The sequence below is a fragment of the Ixodes scapularis genome, unplaced genomic scaffold (assembly GCF_016920785.2).
Source record: "Ixodes scapularis isolate PalLabHiFi unplaced genomic scaffold, ASM1692078v2 PGA_scaffold4__175_contigs__length_147842914, whole genome shotgun sequence".
In the NCBI taxonomy this organism is placed as follows: domain Eukaryota; kingdom Metazoa; phylum Arthropoda; class Arachnida; order Ixodida; family Ixodidae; genus Ixodes; species Ixodes scapularis.
Genome location: NW_024609879.1, coordinates 15,959,639 through 15,980,008, shown reverse-complemented (window position 1 = coordinate 15,980,008; position 20,370 = coordinate 15,959,639).

Here is a 20,370-nt window from a genome sequence, read left to right as displayed (position 1 = left end):
GCGTCCACACTTTATTTCAGCCCGTGTTTCGCCCGGATAGTAAAAAAAAAAAAGAAATCGAGGTGAGCTTTTGTCCGGGTCTGTCAAAAAACGGGTGAGCTTTTGTCCGGTGAGCTTCTGTCCGGTGAGCTTTTGTCCGGTGAGCTTTTGTCCGGTTACCGTTGCTGTGCACCCCTTCTTTTTTAACCTTGCAGCTTTGTCTTCATCCTTGCAAAGGTAGCGTCAGTCCAGTCAGTTGAATGGCTTGCCTGTAGGCGCAGAGTGTATAAAAAAGTGTCTTTCATTATATCGAAGTGTTTGGGTTCAATAATTCCTTTAAATCGTTTTTTTCGCATTGTGCAATTAAAGCACTTGTCGAAACATGTGGTGTCGAACTTTAATTGCAGCACAGTAGAGAAAACCAGTTTATCGCTCAACAGATTATCTTAGGTATATAAATGTGGAGTAAAATGTAACAAAAGTGTGTTTCATTCGCAAAAACACAGACCTGTTTTTTGTTTGAATGAACATTGTGACGATCTCTTCCAAATATGCACCCTTTCCTCATTTTGGAAACAATCCGGAACGGCACATCAAGCTCGATTGGCACAGCTCCACTCTTAGCACTAAACATCAGTCATGCTGAAAGAAGAATTAAATGGAAAATTCAAGCAAGATATTGTGAGAATAATGATAGGTAATCATCCTTAAAAAAAAGGCAATTGAAACAGGCAGAATGTACTGACTCTATTAATGTGTGAAATATTCATACAACGTCTGAGAATATTACTCATGTTCGCAAAAATGCTGTGATTGCCAATTGCTTCCTCTAAAAATTGGTGTGAACGATTTTCAATTCATGCAGAAAAAACAAAACAAAAAATATAGATCATGGGTACTTGTCTAACATAAAAAATATTTACTTTTCTGTTCGGCATTGGATGTAAAACATATTAATCTTATCTACATTACTTAATTAGATAACTAACAAAGAAATATTTCCACTGGTTCCGCTTTTTATAATAAAAATACGATGAGAATTTTACATCGCATTCTCAGTTTTATAATGAAGTTTTTCCTCTCTTTCCCTCTCCCCACCCAGACCGCAGAGTCATCCTTTCAAAATTAAGATTTATAATAATAATAATGAAGTGGCTGAGAGCTCTTCTGGAATTTTTGCTTTAAGGCTGCGATACCACGGCGGCCATCTTGAACAAGACATTAGTTGAACCACCAGGGCGGCGTTGGCTGTCCGTGTCAGCAAATGCTGCAAAACCTGCGCGCCAATTTCGAAACCCTTTTTCCCGTCGCTTGCCGACCTTGAGTTTCCTTCTCCACTCTTGCGCCCCTCCTTTCACGTGTTCACCCCTCTGGCGCGTCGCGCCCACGTTCATTGTTATGAGGACAATGTACCGGATAATCCCCAACTGGAGGCCCCCTGCCCCAAATGTCCGGCTGCCAAGTGATTTGAGCGAGATGGGGTTTTGAAGCGGTATGGAAAAGTGGGACCGTCAATTTTGACCTATGCTTTTTTGGTACCGCATAAGTTGTGTACGGGGCTGGCAAAGGCACGGGCGCGAGGCCGTAACTGTATACAATGCTTGGGTTGCAGGAGCACTCGCGCGTAGAAATGATAGAAAGCGCTTTCTGAAATCACACGCCTACATTCCCCAGCGTTGCAATCCTACGAGTAAAGAAGAGCACGCCTTCGACAGTGCGTCAACGTCTCATGAGTTCATGAGCGCAACAGTATACATCTGAGCGCGCCCTGGATGCCGGCCGTACGAAAGACACACCTGGCGCTTCCTGTCACCACTGCCTCTGCTTGCACGCGCTGCCGATTGGTGGTTCTTTCTTTTGTTATTTTGTTTCGTCGGTCTTTTGAAGATACTGAAACTGATATGTTTTCGTACCCTGCTCATTGTACCTCCGCACTACAGTTGTGTAAACACATTGTGATGTAATTTGAGATATGGGACGGAGTGTCTGCATTCTTATTTCGTGTGTAATCCTGGCATAATATTCCTTTGCTGCGAGAGGGTCAAAAGAATGGTAGGGTCGGCAGCAAAAACTATTTCAATGACCGAATTATGATCAAACACCAGTAAGAACATAAAAAAGAAATCACTTGGGGACAATAAAAAGATTGCTGCAACAGGATGGTGCGCGGGGCACAAACAATATTCGGAGTGACGTTGAGGGAACGCGACAAGCAAGATCTTTCCTGATGGCAGCCGTAAAAGAAGCTAGGTAAATGTTGATCTGGTGCCTCGTTTTGATCGGCTTTGCACAGAAACTCGTCGACTACCGACTATTTTGTCAGTGGTGAACATAGTGAACATGGACTGGATGATTTTTTTTTTCTGTAGCTAAATGAGAGTATGGAAATACGAGACGTCCGCTGACGCTTGCGTCGGCTAACAGAACCTCAATCGCCGATCGTAGCCGATGTCATGGGTGTATACAAATACATCAAGCCGTATGGGCGGGAGCAGTTGAAGCGCCACACTTTTCTGGCCGGTCAGTAGAGACTCCGCAACTTCTGACTCGAGGCTACTTTGTGCGGAGGGAGCCGCTACTGAACGCGACCAATCGGAAACCAAGGATGGCTGAAATTTCCTAATTGCCATGAAATTTGCAAATTCGTTCTTCCCGTCGTAGTAAATTCGTCCGAATCGCCATTCCATTTACTAATCGATTATTTGGATGAAAAGATATATTTCAAAATTCGTACGTGGCCCACCAAATGGCAATAAAATTGGCATAGGATTTCAAACCTATATAGTGTCACCCTAATTTACGAACTTGTTTCACTTGAAATTAGAGTTGACGCGCAAGCGAGCTGGTGGAAGCCTATACTTTTTTAAAAAGGACAGAAACGGGAGAAACAAAAAATAAATAATTAAGGGCGGGATAAACACAACACAGTCTCAAATCACAGCTGAAAATGGTTACTTGGTGAGTGTAAATGTCCAGACATTGTATTAGTAAAATGTATGTATATATATATATATGCCGGGTGTTCATTTTTAATTCGAACAGATTTATTTAAAAAAAGCCGTGAAAGTTACACTTATGCTGCTTGTGGAGGTGAGTTATACGGCCAGGGGGACATATTATAGGGGGCTAATCGTAACGATCAGTTGGCTAATTAATTAAAATTCGTTAATTAACTTTTTAATTAATAAAAATAGACATATGGTTCCAATTCGAAATTTGCACAGAGTCATCGAAAAGCACTAAATCAGTCATTTTCAGAAAGACTTTGAGCGCGTGAGGAGCGTAGATAGATAGATAGATAGATAGAACTAACTACGCAACATAATTTTCGCTAAAGGCTACCGTTATTTACAAAATATGACCGAGCGTAGTTATTATATCTGCAATAATTTGATAGCAGAAACGTAATTCGATCAAGCGTTGTCAAGCTACTTGATGAGTTGGCGTTCAATGAAGCGATGTTCGATGAAATGTCCATTATTCAATGAAAGGCCAATCAATAAAACAAAGCTTCATCGGACGACGATGCCTAGCTGTTGTGAGCCGCAATATTTCGCGCAAAAAAGAAAGAAAGCAGAATAAACAACAAGTAAAACCACAGAGCTGCCCTGCCTCATATCACCCTCAGTTGGAGCTCGGCCGACACATTGCGCCGATCAAGCATCATTAACAGCTCAACACCTAAACGCCACGGCGTTCACTATCTTTGTTTGGGTGATTCCACCCACTAATATAACAACGCATACAATGCTCCGTGATAAAGCACTTTTTGTCTTTGTGTATGTGTTTTTGTGACATCTAACCTTTGGTTGCGCTCTGACTAAGAATGAAACCATGTATACTAAAACATCGATAGTGGTCTCTATTTTTAGCCACGCTCGCACACGTAAACGATGTGCTTGTCTTTGACACAGTGGCATTCTCATCTCCCATACACGAACAATTGGACAAATAGGTTGGTCGGCCTTTTGACCGTGACGTATGTATAATTCAAAGAAGCACCGACAGGCGGGCGCCCCTTTGAAAACGAATCATGCTCGCGTAGAGATATTTAGCGGCTATAGAATTGTCCGTGGGTATTCATTTCTAGGCCAACGTGTCGGCGTCAGTCGGTACAGGCGCTGGAGGCGTGATGAAAATGCTGGCAGAAGTCGGCTTGACGAGCCCCACACTCTCCCCTTGTGGCAGATGGCAAATAAACCAACAACAATATTTGTCGACGGGCAACTGATTGAAGAGGCCAATCGGTAGTAGGATGACTCGACAAAGGGTAATTCATCAAAAATTACAACTCGTTGACAATTGTCTGTGAGGCCATTCAGTTACCACATTGCACTCATCTTCTGTGTTAGGACTCATATGTTAGACATTTTCATATAAGCAAGTTTCGGGCACCGGATATTTTTTTGAAACGCTGTTTTACCGAATTTCGCATCTCCCGGTTCGTTGAATTTTGATATGAAATCATAATATAATTATTGTACTTGTCACTTCTTCAATTAGAATTGGTTACAGATAATTATAAAATAAAAGTAGGCTTTCGCAAAAATTATGTCGATTACAGGCTATGCCAACGTAGCCGAACGGTAAAAAAAATGTTATGAGGGTAAAAGAGTCAAAGTACAGGCTAGCTGGTGGAAGTCAACCATTTCGTCGTTTACCCTGAGACTGGGTTTTTTTTTGAAGAGCAGAAGTAACAGAAAAAACAGACAGGTTTCAAACGTTTGGGACCTGTCTGTTTTTTCTGTTACTTCTGCTCTTCAAAAAACCCCCCAGTCTCAGGGTAAACGACGAAATGGTTATGAGGGTGTTTTGGTTAGGGTTCAGGAAACACAAAGGCGATTCTTCAAATGAGCACTGGTCACACAGGCCGACTGGTAAAATAAAAGCACCCACCTCGCACAACTGGAAAAAACAATTTCATTAGACGCTTCGCCTCCCATGCGGGAGGCATTTCAGTAGTTACAGAAGAATGCCCGTGTAAGCTTCGTGGAGAGGGCCGCGGTTTTTGTTACACACGGATGTGTCCCTGCGAACAAACAACGATTCTAGGAGTTTTCGGGACCCCCATCTGTCCTCCCTCGCGAAGGTCGTCGCGGCCGGGAAGTCAAAAGACGCATAGTACACCAGTTCAGAGTTCAGTCGGGTCGCGTGGGATGCGTACGTGACGTCACGCTTGTGTTTACAAAGCAAATGCAAAGTTCAACCTCAAGTCAAGGCTATTTATCAAGAATGTCCGTATAAGCTTCGTGGAGAGGGCCGCGGTTTTTTTTACACACGGATGTGTCTCTGAGAACAAACCACGATTTTAGGAGATTTTCGGGACCCCCATCTTTGTCATAGGGTGACTCGTTTATCGGACTGTTCGTCGCAGCGAGAGTGCAGGGAAGGATAATAATCCATCCCCGATATCGTGCAAAAAAGAATATTAAAAAAAAAAAAAAACGAAGCGGAAATTCTGATTTTTTTTTTTGTGGACAGGACATTGTAGGTGAACATGGCTTCCTTGTTTGATTCACCAAAGTAGCAAGAAAGCGGCATTTTACGATCGAGCGAGCACCGTTGGACACACTGCTCGAAATAATTTTTTGGGGAGTTTAACGGCTTTCCACTGCGACATAAGCACGTGGATAGTAGAACAAATATTGACAACAATAAATGTTGAATATTTTTGGCACGCTCACACCTGCTTTTTCTTCATAATTTGATGACTCATATGCTGATTTTGGTTGCGCAACCGTACTTCTGACCGGCAATTTTATTGCATACGCGAAGCTTTTGCGTGCGATCCACTAAAGTTTATTATTTTTGGGTGTCCAAGTTGAAGCGGTGCGTGGTATTTTTCGATCTCTGTCCTAATTATACGAAGTTTCACGTTTTCATCCTGTAAGTGAAGTGAGTTGGTTAGTGCTAGCATCGAAGGCTTACTTCGAAATCTAATATGGAAATAATGTCTCTGTTGATGCATCGCGGACAAAGATACATATGCTCTTATCACTGTAGCAAAAGAATGTGGCAGGATGTGTGCTTTTGTTATGATCGTGTACCATTGTAGTCGACGTCATCCCAGCATGGCGTATCGTTTTTGTATTCTGTTCAGCCCTGTGAACCACACTTAGGAAAAAAAAATAAAAGTTTGCACGTTGTTAGTTAAATTTTTTGTTATACTGCAGAAACACATTGCGCCCCGTGTTTTTGAAGGCACGGTAGACGGTGGTGACAGTGAGGTGGCCGACCTCCATGTCCGCCGGCGTCTCGCTCGACCTCCTCGGAGGACAGGTCGTTTTTACTGGTGACTGGTGCATACGTGGAGCAACTCCGCGCGCATTGCGTTCTCCATCTCAGAGAACGCAATACATGACTCAGCTCTATCTCGTCATTGCTCCAAAATGACAAGTGGAATTCGCAACTGTAGTCGGTCACAGGTCAAGAACGAAGTGGGAGCTCCTCCCACCCTGTTCCACTTCAGCGGAGCGAACAGGGGAGAGGAGGTCGCCCCCTCTCCAGCATTCGCAAAAGGCAAATTTTAGTTTATTAGGCCACTAACTGTAAATTTACGCTCGTTCCTTTACGTCCGCCGCAGTCCATAATGTTATCCCGTAGGAATACCAAAAGTATCATTTCTTTCAGAAAAAGCAAACAAACAAAAAAACATAATAATAAAACGCTCGGTATATCACAGCTTTGACAACGCTTCACGTGTGTAAGGTCCCCACGGGGGGCACCTGTGAAAACAGGTGTTTGGAGAGTGGCGTCTCCACGGACCCCGAGCCATGCGGGTTCGCTCGCCCACGTCTGGCTGTGCGTGGCTTTCCCGTGTCCGGGGAAAAGGGCATCCTGGTGGTTGAGCCGAGCCTGGGGTAGGTTTGGACCCTTCGGGGCCCCCCGGGTGAGGCAATACACCACTTCGGCCCCCGCTTCTCGTAGACGGGAGTCCTGGTAAGGCCCGGCCAAGATGAATGTATGAGACAGAGTATATGCAGTGTTTTCTATTCACAGAAATTGCAGAGCCTGCAGTAGAAAAAACATCAAGCGACTCCGATGTCTCAGATGGAATGTCTTTAATCACGCGCGCTCGCGACCACACCAGCGTTTGTGCATTGCGAATGGCGATGGTGCGGCGAGTTAAAAGAGGAAATAAGAAACAACGAAGTGGGCCCTTACGGGGCCCCCACAGGGCTCCCCCTCTAGAAACGTTGCCTGCGGTCGGGAACTGACTGCAGTTGACGGACCGAGAGGCCGGCGAAGTTGAACTGAGCGTGGTAATAGGGCTGAGGCAGCATCCGATAACCGCCGAGATGAAAGTGGGCTGGCGTCTGGCAGGCTGCAGGCAAAGGGGATCGACTGCGTGCTATGCTCCTGTAGTTGCCTCCAGCGGAAACAGTGGGCACTCACCGGTGGCTCTAAGTAAACCTCAGACTCGCAGAATGATGCGACCAGCTGGGGGGGTCGCTGCAGGTACAGTCACGATCAGAAGTAATTGGAACACGGGAGCGGTAGCCCAATGCTCTGGGCCCAACTGCATTGCAGCGCAATCTAGCCGCGCTCGTGGGAACTGATAAGAGTACGCGCATCCGTGCATGCCGGCGCCGATGGCCCTTCTGCTCCTCTCGATCTATTCCTTTACCGGAGGTTCTAATCGTTCCTTATCGCTTCTGGGACGCAACGCTACGTCCCCGATGGCGCTGCAAGCAGACAGCGGGCACGTTTTCAGCGAGGACGATAGCGAGCACGCTTCCCGTGGGTGTGAACGGTGGAAGCAGGTGCACTATCAGCATTATGTGAAGTGGGGTGTTTGTGGCTTCTAATTTCTTGCATATCACGTTGCCAAGTTCAATGACGTGAGAAATGCTTCGGGAATCGCCTTCACGACTCTCCAGTGAAGCGTTTCTTCACGTGCTAGGACACGTATCCAATAAGTGAACTTTAAATACGCACAATACGCTGGTGTGCAATGAACCTCCAGTTTGCTTTTTATATACCATTTTAGTTTATCGTAGCAGACGAGTGAACATATATGTTTGCGTCACGAACCGTCTGTTTTCATGCTCAATAGACCTTTGACATCGTTTTTAGCGCCATACTTGTTAGAACTGTCGACTACTGCTTTTTAGAACTACTTTCAACTCTGGTAGCACAAAGAAGATTATGGCCTTCGCGTGCCATAATACTGAAAGATTTATTTCCTCAAAGAAAAAACAGCAACAACAAAAACAAGATACCTGCAACGACTTGTTGGCCTTCCCAAGAGCGCGGAGGGCCTGCCTAGTAGCTGGTGAAGGTTCCGTTTACGCTAATTGCTTCCGCTATTCGTTGGGGCAGCGACTGCCTCAACGAGGCCGTCTCTGTTCCGTAGCTGGTCGCATTCGGCTTCGACGGCTCGCCAAAGGTCGTCCGGGGTTGCCGTGACAAGGTTTAGCCTTGACATGTGGTGCTTCAGCAATCCCCAAATATTTTCAATTATATTAAAATTCGCCCCTTTCGATGTCCAGCCAAGGGCTCGCACCGCTCGCTCCTCGAGAAGAGCCTGAAAGGCCCTTGCTGTGTGTATCGGACTATAATCGTGCTGGAGAAGAAAGCACCCGTCAGGGAACGGGCCGTTCAGTGCGTGTGGGATGAGGTGCATGTCCAGCAGCTCGCAGTATGCGCAGGCATTGAACGCTGGGGGGAGTCTCACGAGCGGACCAAGGCCTTCCTTTGTGATGGCCCCCCAGACATTTACCGCGCAGTGCCCGCTGCTCAGGACGTCACAGACACAATCGGGCTGGTACCTGGTGAGGGGAAAAATATAAATATAACTGTTACCAACACGCAATGGTTTTTTTGGTCGAAATGCATAATCTGCTAGTACCATTGACCAATGCGACGTGCAAGTCAATGTTTATTGAGCAGTTAAGGCCGCTTTACACAGTAGCGTTTCGGCTGTCTTTTCTGCGCGGGAGAGGGGGGTGGGGGATACGTTTATTGTGAGAGGGTTACGATAATCCTTTCATAATGGCAGGTCGCGTCGTCACAAGCGGTTGCGGTGGGTTGCAACGCAAGCAAGCGCGGCAAGCAAGCGCGACGTGTGAACCGGTCTTTAACCAGCACGAGCGGCCTCCGTAAATAATCTCAAAAGTAGCAAAAAAAAATGAGCATGTCTTTTTTACCTGACAAGTTACAAATAAAGCGTATGCACCAGAGAGCTGTTAGTATTCCGTAGCCTGCTGACGACGTCGTTACTAGGGAGCTTTAGTAGATCGTTTTCAAGGGCCTCCTACCGCTTAGCGGAAGCTCGCGCTGCCACTCCAAACCATGCACTGAAACGCGTGCCAGGAGCGGTAGCCGGCCTCTGCAAACAATTTACTAAATCTCACTACTATCCCAAAATATACCTGCAGTTGTAGGGCCTCCAGACATGGCGCTGCTGATCCCATCTTGACGAGAATGTGCTCTCATCTGTAAAAATCACCTCTCTCCAGTCAGTCACGCTCCACCGCTCATGCGCACGTGCAAAGTTGAGGCGTTGGCGCTTCTGCCTGTCTGTCAGGTATGGCTTCTGGGCAGCGATGCACGAAGTAAGACCGGCTTCTTGTAAGCGCCTCCGGATGGAGCTTTCGCTGAGGCCAATCTGCAGCGCATCTTTGATTTCTCAGGCATTTTGAAAAGGATCAACCACGACGGCTGCAACAATGAGTTGGTCAACTTCTTCCGAACTTGACCGGGGCCGCCCGCTCCGGTGGGTGTCCTCAATACGTCCATCCTCGTCTCTGTAAGCTTGGATGACGCGGTTCACAGCACCAAGCGACCGTCCTGTTCGGTCGGACATTTGTCGTTGGGATACCCCTTGGATGCTGAGTTCAATAATATTTCGTCTTTCAGCCAGTGGCACCCTTAAAGGCATATTGGTGAGACAGAAACAGAAAGATTGCTGTCCCACTAAAATGTGCTCTCTAATATCTTATCTCGACATAAACAAAATAAAAACGCTGATCGTTGCTTGGAACTTATGGCCTTTGTGAACTTCGCGTGTTATTTTCTGCAGCTGGCGTTGCTATCTACTCGAGAACAATATAAATATATTTTTTTACGTAGCAATGCGTCACGCCATTAGCGATTGCCGCGTCATTAAACCAGCACTGATCCGCTTCAGATGACCCTGATAGTGCACCAGTTTCCTCAGTTCGCGCTCGCAGGGAGCGTACTCGTAACGCTGGATGGATTGATGAATACGGCTGAGCCCTTTGGATCGGGCGGTAGCTTACGCCACCTAGCCATTTTGTTTTACCATTTAAGCTTAGAATATTTAAATGTGAAATCTATATTCACTCCGCAGTGCAAAGAAAGTGAGGCTATGAAACCCCCTTGCCATCAGTGGATAAGAAAATACCTAGTTTTCTCTCGATTTCTGCCACCATTCACTTAATCTTTGCTTGGTAATCTCTACAGTCTTGAAATCCACTCTCCCTTCGCTGTCTCTAAAACCCAATGACTTTATTAAATCTATGTTGTCTTCGGTAGGCATAGGGTGAAGCCCTTTACAGTAGAGTATCAAGTGCTCAGCCGTCTCCTCCTCCTCTCCACAAGCAGTGCACACTGTATCAATTTCCTGGTACTTCACTCTGTATGTTCTGGTTCGCAGAACACCCGTTCTTGCCTCAAACAGCAATGAGCTTCCCCTAGAATTGTCATAAATGCTTTCTTTGGCAATAACTCTTGTTTAATCTATAGCTTTCCAGAGCCGTCTTTGTCTGCATTCCCTCTAGCCACCAATCTCTTTCTGTGGCCTTAACTTTCTTCTTAACTGAGACTTGCTCTTCCGTATCTTCGCTATAGCCCAAAAACTTTCCTCTTAATTTCCTAGTGCGCTGTCTCCACTTTGTGTCTACACTCCTCATGTATAAATAGCTGAAAACCTTTCGTGCCCATTGCTCCCCGTCCATTTGCCTCAACCTATCCTCAAATTCTACCTTGCTCACCGCTTCCCTGCTCTCAAACGATGCCCATCCCATGTCTCCTTGTACTCCCTGGTTTGGCGTTTTGCAATGTGCCCCCAAAGCCAGTCTACCTACTCCGCGCTGTTTTATTTCTAGTCTCGCATGCACTTCGGATTTCATGCATAGCACTGCGTTTCCAAAAGTCAAGCCAGGCACCATGACCCCTTTCCAAATCTCTCTCACCACCTCATACCTGTTGTAATTCCGAAGTGCTCTATTTTTCATTACAGCTGCATTTCTGTTGCCCTTACCTATTATATACTTTTCATGGTCTCTGAGATATTCTGCACCATCACATATCCATACTCCTAGATACTTGTATTTACTAGCTCTCTCAACTGTAATATTCTGTATCTTCAGCCTCTCAACTTCATCCTCGTTAAAAATCATGACTGCCGATTTTTCGCTACTGAATTCTAAACCTAATTCCTCTCCTTCCCTACCACAGATGCTCATTAATTCCTGCAACTCTGTCCTGTTAGCCATTAGTACAATATCATCCGCATACATCAATCCCGGTAAGGATTGCTGAATTTTTTGGCCTAGCTTACTGTAAGAAAGGTTGAACCCAAGCCCACTCTTCTCTAGTCTATCCTCCAATCCTCTCAGATACAACATAAACAGCAAAGGCGATAACGGGCACCCCTGCCTAAGGCCTCGTCTTATCTCTATTTTCCCTGTCGCCTTTCCTTCCCATGTTATAATCACCTTGTTATCTTTGTAAATGTTCCTTAATAGTGCTGTTAGTCCTTCATCTAGGTTTAAGTTCTCCATTATGTCCCACAGGTTTCTTTGGTTCACATTGTCATAGGCACCCTTGATATCCAGAAATGCCAGCCAGAGCTGTCTGTTTTCTTTTTGCGCTATTTCTATACACTGTGTTAGAGAAAATAAATTGTCCTCCAACCTTCTTTGTTTTCGAAACCCGTTCTGTAATTCGCCCAGTATGCCCTCGCAATCTACCCATTCCTCCAGTCTGTTCTTTATAATCTGCATTACCAACCTGTAAATAACCGGTGTCACAGTTATAGGACGATAATTCCTAATATCAGACTTATCTCCCTTTCCCTTATACAGTAAAACCTCGTTATAACAAAGTTGAAGGAGCGATCGTAATTATTTCGTTATAACCATTAGTTTGTTATAGCCAATGTCCATTTCTTCCCTATTAGCAAGCAAGGGGAATTATGATTGCTTTGTTATATCCATTAGTTTGTTATATCCCATTTTGTTATAACGAGGTTTTACTGTATATCATACTCATCCTACTAAGCCTCCATTCATCTGGAATATTTCCTTTTGTTATCATGGTACTCACTACCTCCCTTAGTTTTGCCTTAGATTTAGGACCCAAATTCTTCACCAGCTTGATAGGGATACCATCTGTGCCTGTCGACGTGCCACTAGGGACTCTTCGTTCCGCCTTTTCCCATTCTCTTTGTCCAAAATCCGCGATGTCACAAACTGGACTGCTACTTCCTTCGGTTCTTCTATCTTTCACATGTAACCGTTCCCGAAATTTCTCCTCCATCACTGCTCCTGTATATTGTATCGCATCATCTCCCTCTAATTGATCTCCCTGATGCGAGAGTATGAACCTCTGTCTAGCTTGCGTTGTTTCACCGAGTGAGTTCAAGTGCTCCTAAAACTTCTTGGCAGCGTTTCTATCTTTCTTACTTACATTACTCATCCATTCCTCACCCTTTCTCTGAATTTTCGCATTGATCAAACTGGATGCCTCTCGGCGACATGTTATAAAATTGTCCCATTTTCTTTTTACTTCCGTTTCGGACTCCCCACTACGCTTGGAATACCTGTGTTCTCTAGAGGCTTCCTGACGTTTTTGTATCGCTTGCTTCACTTCTTTGTCCCACCAGCTTTTTGGTCTATGTCCTTGCTTCCCCTTTCGTTTACTCTTCACTTTGTCTAGTTCTAGAGCAAAAAGCCTAGTTAGGCTCTCATAGGTCCAATCTGTATACCGTTGCCCTGAAACTGCTGCCTCTATTCTTTCAACAACTATTTCCAACTCTTTGTCGCTGCAGAAAGTTTGCTTTGAATTATGTTGTCTAGTTTCAGCATTTACTTCTCTGGCAAAATTCAGCTTAATACGTTTGTGATCACTACCAAGACTTTTGGAACCTTCTTCATCTATTTTCATTACTTGTAACTTACCATATATTTTGTGTGACATGAGTACGTAATCTATAGTTGAATGCAGATTGCCAGTTTCCCAAGTTATGTGCCCGTCACACTTCTGACTGGTATTACATAAAACTAAGTCATGTTTTTCCACCAGTTCTCGTAATATGCTTCCAGTTGAGTCCGTATACCCATCCAGACCCTCAATATGGGCATTCATGTCTCCCATAATAATTATTTCGGAGCCTTCCCCTAGTTCACTAATGTCTCTTGATATGCAATCAATCATTTTTCTGTTTTCCTCTTTAGCACCTGTCCCTGTCCGTAAGTAAACCACTCCAAGGACTGTTGATTCCCCAGCGACTTTTCCTTTCAGCCACAAATGTTCGGCGCACTCCTTTCTGATCCTTTGAAAGTTCATATTCTTCTTAATAAATGCTCCAATTCCACCTCCCTTCCTCGTTCCCTCCATTCTGTTGCATTCTTCCCACACATAGTCAGGGTTGCAAGGTGGCTGCTCCATGTCTCTGAGATGTGTTTCCACAAACCCATACACCATTAAATCCTCCTTTCTTAGTTGCTCCTCCACCTCTTCCCATTTTAACCTATTTCTACCACCCTGCATGTTAATATATCCAATGTCTGATTGTGCTGTTTTTTTATACCTGTTCTTACGTTTTCTCCTCTTTTTAACCCTGGGTGCCTCTCCTGACTTCGTTGGCTTTTCAATTACTTCAGTGCCCCCAGGGCCCTCGGTCCCCCCAAAAAAGCAGTCACCGTGCGGCCCATCCTATCCCCCACCCTGTAACCCGTGGCCTCACTGTAGTGAATGCCATCTGCAAAAGGGCGGGAGCCAGCCTCGTACACCTCTCTGTTTACTTCCATTACGTCGTACCGAAGCTGTCGACACATACCCTTAATTACTCCGTTGGCTTCGACAACCCTCCTCTCCGTTAACCCGGACTGCCCCCGAACTTCTGGAATGGTGCACGCAACCACATGCACATTCTCAGACACGTCCCTCAGCTTACGTATTCCCACGTTTAGCTGCTTTCCGAGGTTCTGGCTCCTACCCTTCAGCACATCATTAAGCCCCGCATGAACTATTACTAGGTTCCTTCCCTCCCGGTTATCCCACACCCCCTCACGTGCTGCGGTCATAGCATCCACCATACACTTCCCTGGCTGGACCTCTACGGTTACCCTCTGGTCTCCCTTCACCCTGTTATGTACACCCCTCCTAACCCGTGCTACGTTAGAGCTCCCCACTACCAGTACCCTAGATCCCCCTGGTGCCTGCGCGCCTTTGTCCTGCGACTTATCTGCTGTCACCTGACTGCCCGACGCCTGCTGCTCGAAGGCGCCATTGAGCTGAGGTTCAATCAGCTCTCCAGCGTCGTCGAGCCCGCCTGCCAACAGGCCGGACTCCCGACCACCAGGGACCCCAGCCTGCAGACTGGCGGTTCGTCCCGCTAGAACTGACACTTCCTCCTTTCTTCCCTCGCTACTCTCACTCGCTCGAATTACCCCTTCCAGGCGCTCTACCCTACTGTCACACTCCCTCTTACGCTCCTCTAAACCCGCCTTCCATACTTCCCCCAGCTCTTCCGCCTGCTTCTCGAGGCCGACCCGCTGCTCCCTCTCATGATTAAGCTGCCTAGTCAGCTCCTCTACCTGGGCCTCGAGACCCACCCGCTTCTCTCCTTCTGCCTTAAGCTGGGCCTCAATCTCCCGAACTCTACCCTCCCATTCCCCAGTTACCTGCTGAAGCTTCACACAAAGCCGACACTCGAAACTCACCTCCGCCGCCACCTCCAGGCTCCCGAAACCCGTCTCCTCCAGGTAACACCACCTCCCACACCCCTCGCACTGCACCAACTCGTCCCCACCCTTGTCATGCCGACCCAAATCTAGACCCATGTCTAGACCGGGAACAAACCGTCTCTTCCCGCCAAAAATTCAAACAGCCTACTTTGCGAAACTAACGTTAACTGCTGCTGTTCAAACCTAATACTGCTACCGTATAGTCACTTCCAATCAACTCTCAAAAAAAGAGAGAGAAAAGAAGAAAAACTGGCACTTAGCTTCGGATGCTCGAGGAGAACCAGGAAACACGTCCGCTCACCGCAACTCAGTTACAGTTACCGCTCTCGGACGCTATCAGCGCCATCACGTGTCGTATCTGAGAAGCAGGGAAGGATTATCTTGATCTCGGGTAAAAGAAATAGATAGAGCGGTGCAGAGGGACTGTCGGTGCCGGCATGTACGCATGCAGTCTCCTATCAGTTTCTACGAGCGCGGATAAGTCGCGCTGCAATGCAGTTGGGTCACCGCTCCCGTGTTCCAATTACTTCTGATCGTGACTGTACATTCCTCAGAGTCGCAGTGTTGAGCTGACAAGCGACGCTGATGTTCTACGACTCAACAGCCGCACTGCCCTTGACGGTCAACGACGCGCCGTAGCCGGTGGCAGAGCAATCACGGCAGCAACGAAGGTAGCGAGCGCCGCAGGCCAGCGTACCGAGCCGGCAGGGACGAGCGAAGTGGATGCGTCCCGACGTGCCGGCGTCAGACGCGATGGGGGATGAGGTGATGCAGGCCACAGGTGAGAAGGCCGACCTTGAGGAAGACGTTACTGACCTCCGCACCCTTGTCCGAAGCCGCATCGTTGTAGTGTCTCAGGTCGCGGAGAACATTCACCTGGATGGCAGATGCTCGGAGCAAATCACGTTCAGGTCACCATTTTTGTAGAGAAAGCGTCAAGCGACTCCGATGTCTCAGATGGAATGTCTTTAATCACGCGCGCTCGCGACCACACCAGCATTTGTGCATGGTGAATGGCGAACGTGCGGCGAGTTAAAAGAGGAAATAAAAAACAACGAAGTGGGCCCCCACGGGGCCCCCACACCTGATATGGAAAAAAAAAAGAAAGGTGTGCTCGACATCTGTCTACTCAGTGGTCTTGTCCACGGGGGCCGTGTTCTTCATGCATTACACAAAGGCCCCCAGATACTCGTCATCTCCCATTTCACCCCTGTGAAAGAAGACGGTGCGCAGCCGCTTTTCCTTCTCTGCGTTAGCCTTGCGGCGTGCTGGCTGGCCGTGCAGGATGCTCTCCATGTCCCCCTCATTCTGATCCTGCTCAACCCGCAGGTGGCGCAGGAAAAGGAGGAGGCCAGGGTGCGTCTCTCTGATCAGGACCCCGAGGCGCCAATGCCATGTCTCGAGGCAGTTCGTGCCTCGAGGTTGGTTGTTTTCCATGAGAGGCTCTACGGTCCACAAAGCTGGTGGAAACTGTGGGGGAATTCTTATCCAGATCCCGTGGTTGGTGCGGAGCTTCCCGAGGATGCAATACTCTTCAAACCAATTGAAGATGACCGTGACGTCCTCTTCGTCCTCGAACTGAACCTTCAGCATCTAGAATGTCTTTACAGAAAAAAAATTGTCATGGTTATTTGAGGCACCAATGAAAAGTCACACTTCTAAACTTCTTAAAAAGTTATATTAAAAAGTTATTCCGGCACTATTTTTAAACATTTCATCCTCATCGTATTCCCCATCTCTCACCCCTCATCTTCCCCACAAATGACGTAAGGTCAAGGTGGTGGAAAAATCATTGAAATACGTCTTAAACAAAAAGTTATAAAAAACACGAGGTAAATTTTAGATTTCGGAAATGCCAGTCCCAAAAGATTTCAAGCCCAAATTTTAGTTGATCAACACAAAAGGTTTTTTAAGAATGTAACAAAAAACACTTACATGGTCATGTAACTTCCTGCCACATAGCGTATCAACTAGCCGATTTTTATTGACTATCTCTGGGTCATGTGACCTCATGTGTCCTCATGTGACCTAGTGCCACTAAATAAGACGCTTCAGAGTAACGACACTTGGCCATATTGTGTCTTAAAATCATGGTTGCCAGTTATCTGAAGCATTATCTGAAATCACAGGAAACGCTTTTCTGTCCTCCACAAATGTTTAGACAGTTCACGGCAGAGCAAAGCAATATTACATGACCTTCCCAACACCGAATCTAATGCTGAGGAAGTCGCACGTTCTAATCATGACGATGGGCAGTTCCGTCTGCTCTGCATAAGAGCCAAAATGGCGGCGGCCACAACAATGTAGGGGAACGGAGTGCCGATACTCTAAGCGCAGCTTATTTAGTGGCTCTAATGTGACCTGCTGTTGCAAGGCTTGTCAAGCTCACTGTGTCTCTATCGCATCCAAACTTGGAGTTTACTGCATATTCTGTCATCCCAATCTGACTGTTATCAGGATGCTGAAAAATAACTGGACGATATTACTGATTAAAGCATAAAAATGGATTTAATGGGACGATGCCCGTTTCAAGCTCGCACCATGGCGAATAAAAACAAATTGATCCTTGCCCCTAAGCCGGCTCTCGATCGTCGTCGTCTTCTCTCTTTGACCGAACCGATCGCTGTTGAAAATGTTCAACAGGCTGCCGCCTTAGGGGGACAACGAGGCACCTCGAGGGAATAAAGAAGTTGTACTGGCCGTTCGTCGTAGTATTTGTCCACTTGCCAACTTGAAGTCGCATGATCGAACGTGGGAATCCCGACCTGCATGCAATTCTGTTATCCATCATAGTTTCCACATCGTTTTAGGACACATTGGCTCGTGTATAATTACGATGTCTCCGACCTTTAGATCATTATTTTCCTGTGGCTTCGCATGATGTGCCGAACAAAGCTGCAGAAGGTAGTCGAACATCCATCTTTTCCAAAACTATGCAACTAGTAGTTGTCGGTAGTTCCAGCGTTTTGAGAGTTCATCTGCTCTTCGTTGTAGCGCCTCGGCGTCTTTGGATGTCGGCAATGCTGTGAGTCGCTTGCCGATCAGGAAATGAGCAGGAGTTAAGGCTCTTAGCTCGTCGTGCTCTGAATGCATAAACGTCAACGGTCTTGAGTTCACCGCAGCCTCAACTTCCTGTACCACAGTGGTGAGCTCTTCGGAGTTTAGTGAACTTCGTCCAAGAATCTTTCGAAGGCAGGACTTCACGCTATGAACCATCCTATCCCAAAATCCCCCCCAGCAGGCTGCCCGTTCAGCGCTAAGTTTCCAGGATATCTGGTTGTGGGCAACGTAGTCTTAAACGTCCTGGTGGCGTGAAGCTGTCCATACTTGCTTGATGTCTTTAAACAACCTTTTGAACGTGAGAGCGTTGTCCGAGTAGATGGCCTTTGGCAGACTTCTTCGTGCCACAAACCGACGTAGTGTTAATAAGAAGGTCTGGGAAGACATGCTTGATATGACTTCAAGGTGGACCGCTCTTGTCACTGCACACGTAAAGAGAGCTATGAAAACTTTGTTCGGGGTCATGTTCTTGGTATAAAGGGGGCCGACAAAGTCGACTCCCACTATCGAAAGGGTTTGTTGGCTCGATGCGATCAGCAGGTAGAGGAGCTTTAGGTGCTGACAGTGGCTTGAGCCGATATCTAGAGCATGTAGGGCAGTTGTTTATACATTTCTTTACCAGTTGTCTGCCTCAAATAATCCAAAATCTTTCACGCAATTGCGTTAGTGTCTTAGCGACTCCTCCGTGTAGAACTCGGATGTGTGCACTTGAAATTATCAACTCCGTTATGCGGTAGTTGGCTGGTAGAATGAGAGGATGTTTTACTTCTTCTGTGGAACGCAATTCTTGGAGCCTTCCGCCTACTCGCAACCCTCCTTTGCCATCAAGAAAGGGGCTAAGCTCGGCGATCTTCGAGCTTTTACTTACTTGCCGTTTGTCTGTCAGTGAGGCTATCTCTTCAGAGAATACCGAGTTTTGAACATGTGTGATTCAGTACAGTTCTGCTCGGATTACTTCGTCCGCTGAGAGGTGATTTGCCGACACCTTTTCGCTTGAACAGTTGTTCATAAAACGAAGTATCCAGGCAGTAACTCGGATTACCTTCTGCAGTCTGCTGTAACGGTGGAGGTCGAACAACGGCTCGAAAGAGCTAGTTCTTGCTGGTAGCCCAGCAGCCGTTATGCAGTCTTTCTTTTCCACCAGAGCTTCTTCAACGCAGTGGTCGGGCCATTCATAAATGGGTCTCTGGAGCCACACTGGACCTTCCCACCAAGCTTTCAGTCTCTCGGCGGAAATTCCCCCAATGAGAAAATCGGCCGGGTTATCCTTTCCCGGACAATACTAAAGTGGAAATTTACTGTCAGCCGTTGAATCTCTTCAACTTGATTTGCGACAAACGTTTCCCAGCGCTGCGGTTGCCCTTGAATCCACTTCAGAGTAATCATGGAATCTGTCCACATGTAGCAGGTATAGTCCTCTGTGTCAAACGTCTTCTGGACGTACCTCAAAAGCCGTGCTCCAATGAGTGCTTCTATCAGCTCTAACCGTGGGAGCGTTTGCCGTTTGAGTGGGGCAACACGAGCCTTTGCTAGTAATAGACGAGTATTGACGTTCCCTTCATTGTCAGATGATCGAATGTAGACTGCAGCGCCGTGTGCTTGAGGACTGGCACCCGTGAAGACATGCAGTTCAGTAGACCGCTCCAATCCTCGCCATTCATGGAATAGGAATCGGGGTATGGCGAGTGCTTGAAGCTGATGAAGTTCGTGTCACCACGTACTCCATTCATTGCTGATCTCTACAGGAAACTCAGCGTCCCATAAAATATACTGTTCCCACAGCAGCATTTTTCCCCACAGAGAGGGAGGCCAATGGACACAAAGGCCACTTTCCAGCACGCTAGGAAACATTGAAAAAAACAAAAACACGGTGACAAGGTGGTGGTGGGAGAGGATCTGTGAAAGGGTGACAGGCAAGGCAGTTCAGTGTTATGAGTCTTGACGATATAAGTGGCCACACATTAAAGTAATCAGAAAAGTAATGGTTACTTTTTAAAGTACTGTCCATTTATGTTTGCTGTCGAGTAATCAAGTAATCTAACTGAATACTTTTTAGCCCAGAGTATTTGTAATTGATTACCTTTTTTAGTATCTGTACAAGACTGCCTATGAGATAAGTAATGGTGAATTCGGGTGGTCGCCTCTCTCCTCTGACCTCGATTCAGCAGAGCGCCCCCTCCTCGCCGCCAGAGCTACTCGGGATCCTTTTCAGCCGATCACAACTGCTGCCTTCAGAGCGCTCCGAGATTCTCAGAAGAGTCACGGAATTAAAATTTCTGGACATTGGTAATGCATTAAAAACAACACGATCTTACAGCGTACGGTGGACAATTGAGCAGAAGTTACGCTCGCAACGTGATGAAATAACGGTTTTGACATAAATTGTTTTACT